General features: G+C 44.2%; 1 long non-coding RNA gene and 1 pseudogene across 2 annotated transcripts; both read right to left on the bottom strand.

Moving 5' to 3' along the window:
- Positions 1–1,763: 1,763 nt before the first annotated feature.
- On the bottom strand, positions 1,764–3,932 carry LOC147465067 (uncharacterized; annotated as a pseudogene). The gene is made up of 4 exons (XR_015188858.1): positions 3,800–3,932; positions 2,757–3,691; positions 2,438–2,665; positions 1,764–2,344 (listed from the first exon to the last, which is right to left on the bottom strand). The product of XR_015188858.1 is annotated as an uncharacterized LOC147465067 (transcript).
- Positions 3,933–4,296: 364 nt separating this feature from the next.
- LOC147465066 (uncharacterized) lies at positions 4,297–5,785 on the bottom strand. Its single transcript, XR_015188862.1, has 3 exons — positions 5,083–5,785; positions 4,988–5,001; positions 4,297–4,823 (listed from the first exon to the last, which is right to left on the bottom strand). It is a non-coding gene; the product is annotated as an uncharacterized LOC147465066 (long non-coding RNA).
- Positions 5,786–9,399: the final 3,614 nt, after the last annotated feature.

Raw genomic sequence — 9,399 nt, 5'->3', positions numbered from 1 at the left:
AAAGAAAGGAGAAAGGACAAGGGGAAGAGAGAGGGGGTTGACCTTTTGAGTGGAGGAGAGGAAAAGGGACACATGGCGGGGCAACAATGAAGAAAAAGGAGGCAAGGTGGGGATGGGCTACCCCGCAGGCATGAGGTGACCTATTTTACCTTTTTTATATATTTACATAATCATACTTTATTTTTTCTTAGTTTTTTCCAATGCCTTTTATCACTCCCTCCCTAAGAGGGGGTTTTCATGGGGTGGGGACGAGAGAAGAGGGGTATGGGAGCTTGGCTTGTGAAAAGCCCCCATCACTGGGAATGCCAACTCTTCGTAGGCTTCATCATCGATTATGCTAAGCGGGCTAAATCCCTCGCAAGGTGCAATGCTACTTGGTTGCGCAGCGTGTTCCACAACCTGCTGCGCAGAAAAGATGCCGTGAACAAGGGTGTCGGACTGCTCAACGGTATCGTCGTCGACATCACAATCAGGACTCATAGCAATGTCAGGAGCCAACAAAAAGGAGGATGTCCATGACTCATTGAGTGTTATGTTTTGTTGTAGGTATAAGCACATTTTCAAAAGGTGTGACAATGCTTGTACAACATATATTTGCCGAACAAGACCACTAAGATATGCATGGTTATACTCCATCTTGCGCTTAATCTCAACCAAAATTGTTGCTTGCTCATGCGCAAAACGAGGCAGCAACATCTGTACTCTCGATAGGTCTGCCATTACATTCACAATGCTACCACGCAAATCATATTGACCCTCGTAGTTGAGCTCACGAATCTGTGCGAATGCGATGCGTGGGGAGACAAGCCGTCGCTCAACAGCATTTAGCTTTTCAATGACCGGCACCTTGGCGTTGAAGGTTAACTGCCCGCATGCACAAAAAGGTGGTGCTTTCTGTGCTTTAAGGGATTTCTTGCAAGCCGTACAAACACGAAATTCTGAGGGACCTCCTTGGGGGAGTTGCTTTAGGTTTGTTAAAAGTGAAGCCTCGGCATGGTTTAAATTATGCGAGCTTTTCTTAAACATCAAAGTCTCACATGATGCACAAGGCCAACAAGGTGTATCCATTATTACTTTTAAGTATTTTCTTGCTTGTGAATGCGGGCACTGAACTACACGGGTTGGGAGTGCACGGTTTTCCACATCTTATAAATTTTGGTTTGAATTTGTTTAGAGTTGTAAGAAGGCATCAAACTCTGAAATCTAAATGCAATCTCTTCAGCAGCAGAGTTGGGACTTGCTTCTATTAACGAAGACAAAGCAGTTGTAGCATGTTCAGTCCATACACATCTCGCTCGCTTCAAACCATTGTTTGCTGAAGGAAATGAGAACAAACCTTCTGGGGTATCAAAGAAAAGCAGCCCATTCAATTTCGAGGATGAAGGCATATGCGCAGAGCCATAAGAAACCATCTTATCGAAGGTCATATTTTGGAAAAGGTACATATTGCAACAAGAATCTAAAATACGACAAACAAGCAACACTAAATGCATGCTAAGGACCTTTGAAGACTGTCGACTCCATAACAATGATTGCACAAGGTTTCTAAGTTTTAGAATGTTATTGGATTCATTTCGAAAATCAGCAACCCATGGCTTAAGCCACACATTAATGGTTCCAATGTTTCCTTCGCGAAGGTCACATATAACAAGCTCAACAATTTTTTCAAGGAGAGTGCTTAATGAGAAGCCACAATCAAATGTGCATATGAGAGAGTTTAAAACATCTTGATTCAATGGATGTTTAGAAAAAAAAGCCTGATCTATCCCAAGGTGTAAACCACCAATATCAAAGCTAAACGATTGATTGATCATAGTTACAAGCGTTATTTAGAGAGAACAAAGGTATGTGTCATAGACGGTATGAGCCAAGGAAGGTACAAAAAAGTGCCAAAACAAGGCTGCATACAAGAGGCTCGAGATATATTGCAAGAGATACATACAAACAGAAGCTCTAACAGATTTCAGCAAAACTAGCTTGGCACACTAGACTTGTATTATGAAACATACCCTTCAATGTCAACAGTGAATGTCCCAACTTTCTTGAGGTTGACAAGAGATGACTTCAAGCTAACAAGATTATCATCGTACAGTTCGAGAAAAGGTCGACGAAGACAAAGCACTTGATCAACAACCTTCCCATCCAAAGTCACATTGGCAACGGATCCATTTTGGAGAGCAACCTTTTCTTGCACGGATGGCACCTTGAGAACATTCGACACTTTGTCACATGTGAAACAAAAGGGGTTGGATGCTTGGCGGCTTACCCGAACTCCCTTACAACTCTCACAAATGTACTCCACACCAAGGCTATTCACGTTGACGACCTCTAGTGTGCTAAAGATCTGCACAAAATGCGAACGCTAAATTAAGTGTTGGCTGTTTTGAAAGATACATACAAGCAAACATTGAAAATCAGCATGAAGAGTGGGATTCACCTTCTTCCCAAAACCCAAACTTGCTAGTTGCTTTGAGAGGAAGCCGCGAAAAACATTCTCAGGTTGGATTGGCAAAGCACACAATATAGTTGCATCAACAATTGAAAGAGTGTTTGCAAGGTGCTTGAAAATGTTTATATTGTGAGCCACGCATGCGTAAGATCCATTTGCTTTCACTTCATTGACCATATGATGATAGTCCACTCTTCTAGAGGGAACAAACAAAAGCTAATCGAAAAAAGACAGTTAATAAAGACACAAATGCCACTGTCAATTTTTTGGCCTACAAGTCAAAATGCAACCAAAGAACCCAACTTACGCTTGCCCTATCGCGCGAGGCATGTCCATCAGCAATTGTCAAGCGATAGCTCGTGCCACCATCACCCTTCGAAGAGTCATCAATCTTCGTGACGGTAAACGCAACAGTTGGGACAAAATCCACTGCTGGACCAGCCACAAGGTCTTTGATTTTGTGCTCCGGATAAAGACTCAAGATGCAATCAAATGGCTCATCTTTGACAACCAAAGTAGTCGCATCGGCGTACAAAGCCCACACGCTTGTGCCACCGTCGTTGCAAGTTCTTCTCCTTACTGACCCCCCCTCAATGCGCACAAAGTCATTGGCTTCAAAAGACTCCACAAATTGAGCAATGTAGCTCTCAGCCACAACAAAAGTAGTAGTGTGCTTACATTCTTTATCAACCAAATCAGACTTTAAGAACTTAGGGAAGGAGCCTTCTCTAATCTTGAAAGTTCCATACTTACATAGCACCTTGCCTTCAAATGCAAAGCGAAAGTTGATTGCGTCAGAAAGCTCAGAAATAGCAAGGACAGGAGTCCTAGGAGCCAACGCTAGCTGCGAATCAAAAGTTTCAACGATTGCATCACGTTTTGGAAATGTTGTGTCGCTACTTGAGAACGATGTTAGGCCAGCTAGGCTCTTACGCACGGCCTTCCTTGCAAGACAATCAAGTCAAATTTATCCTACAGTGCCAAAAATAGCCAAGGCTGCTAGGAAAATACCTCTGACATGATTAAGGGCTTTTCTGATGGCCTTCGAAGGAGAAAGCTTCTTAAGAGAAGCCCTTGGACTTAGTTTCTTGAGAGGAGACAGAACTCTCTCACCAAATGCCTCATGCGTCGGAGCTTCCAACACACCTTCTTCCTTCAAGTTGCCCTCCACAAGTTCATGCGAAGACTCGCCATGCGCAGCTTGAGCGTCTTGCACACTTTGAACATGCTCGAAAGATAGGTCTACAACCAACAAGAATTCACAACGGAAAGATTCAAGCTCAAGGTCACTTTTCGTTGACTGTAACAAGTAAGCAATTCATTCAAAAGGTGCAAGTAAGAGTATCAAACCAGCCATTTCAAAATCCATTGTGCAAAGGTATAAGGTATGAAGATGCAGGACAGAGATCGAGGGAGAGGCGGAGACAGCGAGAGGAGGAGAGAGGCTTCCTTCCCTCAAGAGTTGGAATGCTTGAGAAGTGAGAGCAGCTATTGTTAACTACAACCCATAAAAACTATGCATAAAGCTGAGTGTTAGTCTAACCAAGCCGCTGATAAAGAGGACTCAAAAAACTAACAGGTTTAGGGACTCATAAAGGAAGTTTAAGTAACAACTCAAGAGCGACATCCTCATGAGTGAGTCGTTAATACTAGGTTTTTAAAGATGCAAGGTGAAAGTAATCATATAAGAGGTGGAAATAAATCACCCACGTAAGACCAAGAAAGAAAGAGAGAGAATACTCGGCAACCCAAAAAGGGAGAAAACTTCTGTCCTAATCTTTAATGCACCTCAAAAAGACAAAAGGTAGAGAGAGAGACAGGGAAAGCAGAGGAGACGAGAGAGAAAAAGCCTTGTAACTTGACATCAAATCTTAAACTGCAACAACATATGCACAAATTACAGACATCTTGCCATAACGCCCAGAACTGCGAGCCTTGCCCGGTGTGGGCCCTGAGAGCCGATTCAAAAACCAAGACACAAAACGAGCCTGACACCCGCACACAGCTTTGATTCAGAAAAAAACAAGAGATGCTCACACTCGAACAATCTTCTAACGAATATTCTTCTAACAACACGACATGAAATCTGGACACTAAACAAGCTTAATATCGGCACCACATCAAATCTTACAACCCCTGTTTCGAACGGCACTAATGTAACCTATCTTCAAAATCTGTGATTCTTGCCATAACCATAGCAATAACATCACCCTCTCCATGCAAAATCTGTGATTCTTGCATCCTTGAGATCCCGAGCGTCACCCATAGCAATAACATCACCATCTCCATCTATATATGTCTGATCCTCAAGACTGAAATCGCTTGTTCGTCTATGTGGAATTCTGAATCCACGACATGTCTCCTCATACTTGACCTGCAGAACATGAAACAAAGGTCACAAAGATCTTCATTTACAAATCACAAAAGAAGCTAAAACACTAACAAAAACAGCCACAGACCACAACATCACTCGACAACGCTGTCGAGAAGCCAAGACCCGATGCTCTCTGAGCAGGACAATGACCCACTGTGGCTCACCTTGGCCGGAAGTGCTGCGAATAGAGGAATCCCAGGCAAAGTCAGTGCTGCGAGCAAAGTAATCCGATGCTCAAAATGACCCACTATCCACTCACCTTGGTCGGCACTGCTGTAGGCAGAGCAACCCGGGGCAGACTCAGCGCTAGCAGACACAACACCAGTCCGAATGTGTTGTATGCTTGAGGTTGCCGCACAGCCCATGATGTGGGTGTTCCTGGCCAAGCTCTCCCAAACTCTTGAGAGCACCAAACCGGGGCAGACTCAGCGCTAGTAGACACAACACCAGCCCGAACGTGTTTTATGCTTGAGGTTGCCGCACAGCCCATGATGTGGGTGTTCCTGGCCAAGCTCTCGCAAACTCTTGAGTGCGCAGAGGCTAAGGCTCCTGAGCCATCCACCGTTTTGAAGCTTGCAGAGATCGACGACGAGGGCTTTGCAGGCTCAGAAAAGCAGGAGACCTTGGTGGTTGTTGGAGGCACAAGCAATGCATTTTGCAGGCCAAAAATTCTATGAGCCATAGAGAGATCTGTGGAGGTAGGTTACTCCTGCCGCAGGCAGCGTGAGAATGACAAAGAGAGAGGGAGCCACAGGCTTGCGCTAGCAGGGAAGAAGGGAAAAACTGCGCAGGAGAAACCTCAGGCCGCGAGGCGGCAACCAGGACCACATCATGGAAAAGAGAGAGAGCGAGGCAGGGCAAGAAAGGCCTCATGAGTCACACTCCACAAACAAAATGGATTTCGGCTCCTCGGATTCCCTCCTAGCTGTCCACACGAAACGAAGTAATCATCCCCGCCTTGGATTCCCTCCAACTTCTCCACCTGTCCACCTACCCACCTCGATGATCCTCGGCCAATAAAAAAAAACATTTTTTCCTATTTTTAGCCAGGAAAAAAAGATAAGGTGACTGTAGGGCCTTTGCCCTTTGGGCAGGCCAAAAAAGGGGCCGTGTCCTCATCTGGAAGGTCACGAGGACGAGGGGTGGCCTGAGAGAGGGTGTTGATTGGGAAGAGGGTGACCGTTTGCAAAGGAGGATCACGAGCAGAAGGGGCGGGCTGCAGTTTGCAAGCCATGCTAGGGAGAGCGAGGGCTGCAGTTTGCAAGCCATGCAAGGGAGAGCGGGAGTTGCCAAAATGAGAGTCACCATGGGAGCGCCAGGTTGAGAGAGAGAGCGAGTATCGAGGGCTCGGCCCTTCTGTGAACGAGGAAGAACTCGGTCCCCCTGCCATTTGAGAGAGAGAGAGAGAGAGAGAGAGAGAGACAAGGGCTTATGGAAGCCATACCGAGCAGGCCAAGGGAGCCGCAAGCAGGAAGGGGTGCCGGTTTTGATCGCCAAGCAGGAGAACTGAGGGCGAGAGTAGAGGGGGCCTGGCTGTTTTGAGGTGGGACTTCTAGCAAGGCCAAAGTCGAGGCCAAAGCCGGAGAGCGGGGTGAGGGAGAGTACCTCTGTGGGCCGCCAAACCAAAGAGAAGAGAGAGAATCTCTCTTTGCATAATCTCCCCATGCTCATGTTGCCTGAGTGTGAAAAGCAAACAGAGAAAGAGAGGGTGCTCGCTCTCTCCAGGAAATCATTTGTATATATACAGGTTGATTTCCAAGGTGTCCGGGAGTTTCTTTTCAGTTTCCAAAAGGATGCAAGCTTTGTTCTTATTAGGGAAATGAATAGATGTTGAGAAAAATATTTTCCCTAATGAGAAAGCACTAAAGCATCATTAGACTCCTGCTTATATCTTAGCTAGTCTCTTTTTGTTGGTGAATTATGGTGTAGAGTATTTTTGATACACATATGAACAATAGACTTCACACGTTCACACTACTGACACAAGGAAGAATATATATCTATTAGAATAGCAAACAATCATTGGAATGAAAAGGGTGTTGCTAAATAATAATATAGTCTTAGCAAGGAGAGAAAAAGCAGTTAAACAAAATACGATACAACTAGTAAGTTAGACTGAGAAGCATGTACGATTTCTTCTAGGGATCTCGAGCAAAGACTAGTCATGAACATGGTTCAATATATCCCCATATATCCAAGCATGTTGCTCCAGGACCTCTATAATTTTTCTTTGTACAATATCCATCTTGAAATCAATCACATGGCCCTTTCAAGGTGCCTTGTACATGAGAGTATGTAGGGGGGCCTTGTTTCATAGTGGCCATATCAGTACCCAACCTCCCTTACTAGTCTAAATCTTTGTCCGTATTTTCACTACGTCTATACTGTTACATATAAGAATGTAAAAGAAAGAAGTGTTTTGTCTTCTTGGTGTTGGATAGATAAATTAATATGGAGAAGCACTCTTTAGCCTTTTATCTACCATGTGTAGACATATATTTTATAGAAATTAAGGTGAAGGTGACAAGTTTAAAAGATGGAGGAGCATATGGAGAAGGAGATAAAATTTAAACGATGCAAGTTGAGGGAATTGTATCCATGTCAGAGAGGATCAACATGGTGGAGAGAGGTCTTGATGTAAGACCTACCAAAAGGGGGATTCTTTACTCCACTACTTTTTTGTGGTGCAAGAGCACTCAAATTAACCCTGCACTTCTCCTCTGCAGACGACTGAGGCCGAGAGAGAGAGAGAGAGAGAGAGAGAGAGAGAGAGAGAGAGAGAGAGAGAGAGAGAGAGAGAGAGAGAATGGTGACGAGATAGAGAGGGTATGGTATGCTCATGTGCTAGAGTACAGTGAGAGGTTGAGGGATCCTTGGGTGCTTCGTTCTCCCAACAGGGTTCAGGTCATGTATTCTACTCACACTCAGAATTGAAGGTTGCGAGCTTCAACCTTTCGCACTCACTTCAATTGATTTCTCTCAGGTCCTCGTTTGACCACTTTGCACCATGGCTTTACCCACTGTGTTTTGCTTGAATCCTAGGGAAGCATCCATGCCACCTGTAAGGTTTGACAAGGGCACATTCTCTGAAGAAGAACTAACTAGTTGTCTAGCTGAGGCATTAACCTCAGACCCTCAGGTTAATGGGCAGCATACAGTTTGCATCCTTGCCATAACAGTAATTTCTCAAGTCTCTGCAAATGTGGAGTCAGGTTCAGAGGACTGTGGAACCAGCTGGGAGTACATGTATTCAACCTACCTATCCTTGGCCAGCCAAACTTGGAAGACAAACATAGACACTGGACTTTGCTAGGATGTACGGCCAACTGGTGGAACTCATCTTCTGCAGTTTTTTACTCATCTTCTTTACCTCGTTCTTGTATTGATGGAAGATGTAATAAACAGTGGGGATTACATATGCACAATAAATGGTGGTTGAATGTATTATCTGCTATATGGTTAATTCCAAACCAGTTCAAATTCAAAGTCTTTTTATGGAAAGTATATACAGGCATATTGTCCACAGCTTGTAACCTCAAAAAAAGGGATTTACAGATGGGAAATGCAATAGATGTAAGGGTAATGAGAATGCTAGACATGTTTTTTGGCATTGTAAAATAGTTGCAGAATGTGGTCCACATCTTGGCGATTTCAAATCACAAAGTTCAAATTGACTTTTTCCAAGGTGAGCACACACAAAGACCATGCCCTAGAATTTGTAGTACAATCACTCAAAGTTTGGTTTTTGTGGTTTATATAGTAATGAGGACTATGGCTACATTTGACGGTAACAAAGGATTTAGGCAAACAGTGCCTATGTCACTCATTAGAGACAGAATGTTGGGGGATACAATTTCATTGTAAGATCAAGCCCTAAAGGATAGGGTGCTCCAAGTCATCCATAGATTGAAGGTGTAATGCTATGCGAGAGAATGGAATTCCTAAACACGATGTTAACATGTAAAATAATGTAATATAGAACAAAAGATTTTCAGAGAGAGAGAGAGAGAGAGAGAGAGAGAGAGAGAGAGAGAGAGAGAGATAACACACTATTCCGTAAAAGGATGTGTGTGTGTGTGTGAGTGTAGTATTAAATGGGGTGGACTGATCAAATTTGGTTGGAAGGTGTTAGTGGGAGACAAAACAACAAAAACTATGTGTGGGTTGCATGGCCATTGGAGGTGAGAGGTAGTCCTGCATGCAAAGAGAGAGAGAGAGAGAGAGAGAGAGAGAGAGAGAGAGAGAGAGAGAGTTAAGAAGAGGCGCTTCAAAAAGTATGGGAGTGGTGGGTTAAGAAGCATGCAATAGTTTCCTGCTGACAAGGGAGGAAAAGAGATAGAGGGAGAGGTTGGATGGTTGCGAGCGGAGGAGAAAAGATGGCCTACATGGTGGGTGGTGGAAGGTAAGGAGTGAGAGTTGAGGGATTGCTATCCACACAAGATGGTCCCTAGTGGTCTACACATGCGCTCCTGAAATTGCATGGTTATCATTAATTTGATGCATATTTGCCTAGCATCTCTGAAGCATTTGAGCGGGTGCTAGTTAACGCCCTTTGCATGCAAAGGTAATGGCGGGC

The sequence above is a fragment of the Adiantum capillus-veneris genome, chromosome 1 (genome assembly GCF_014529385.1).
Source record: "Adiantum capillus-veneris isolate H3 chromosome 1, ASM1452938v2, whole genome shotgun sequence".
Classification (NCBI taxonomy): domain Eukaryota; kingdom Viridiplantae; phylum Streptophyta; class Polypodiopsida; order Polypodiales; family Pteridaceae; genus Adiantum; species Adiantum capillus-veneris.
The sequence above is the reverse complement of the archived record's forward strand: the minus strand, read 5'-3'. Positions and strand labels throughout refer to the sequence as shown.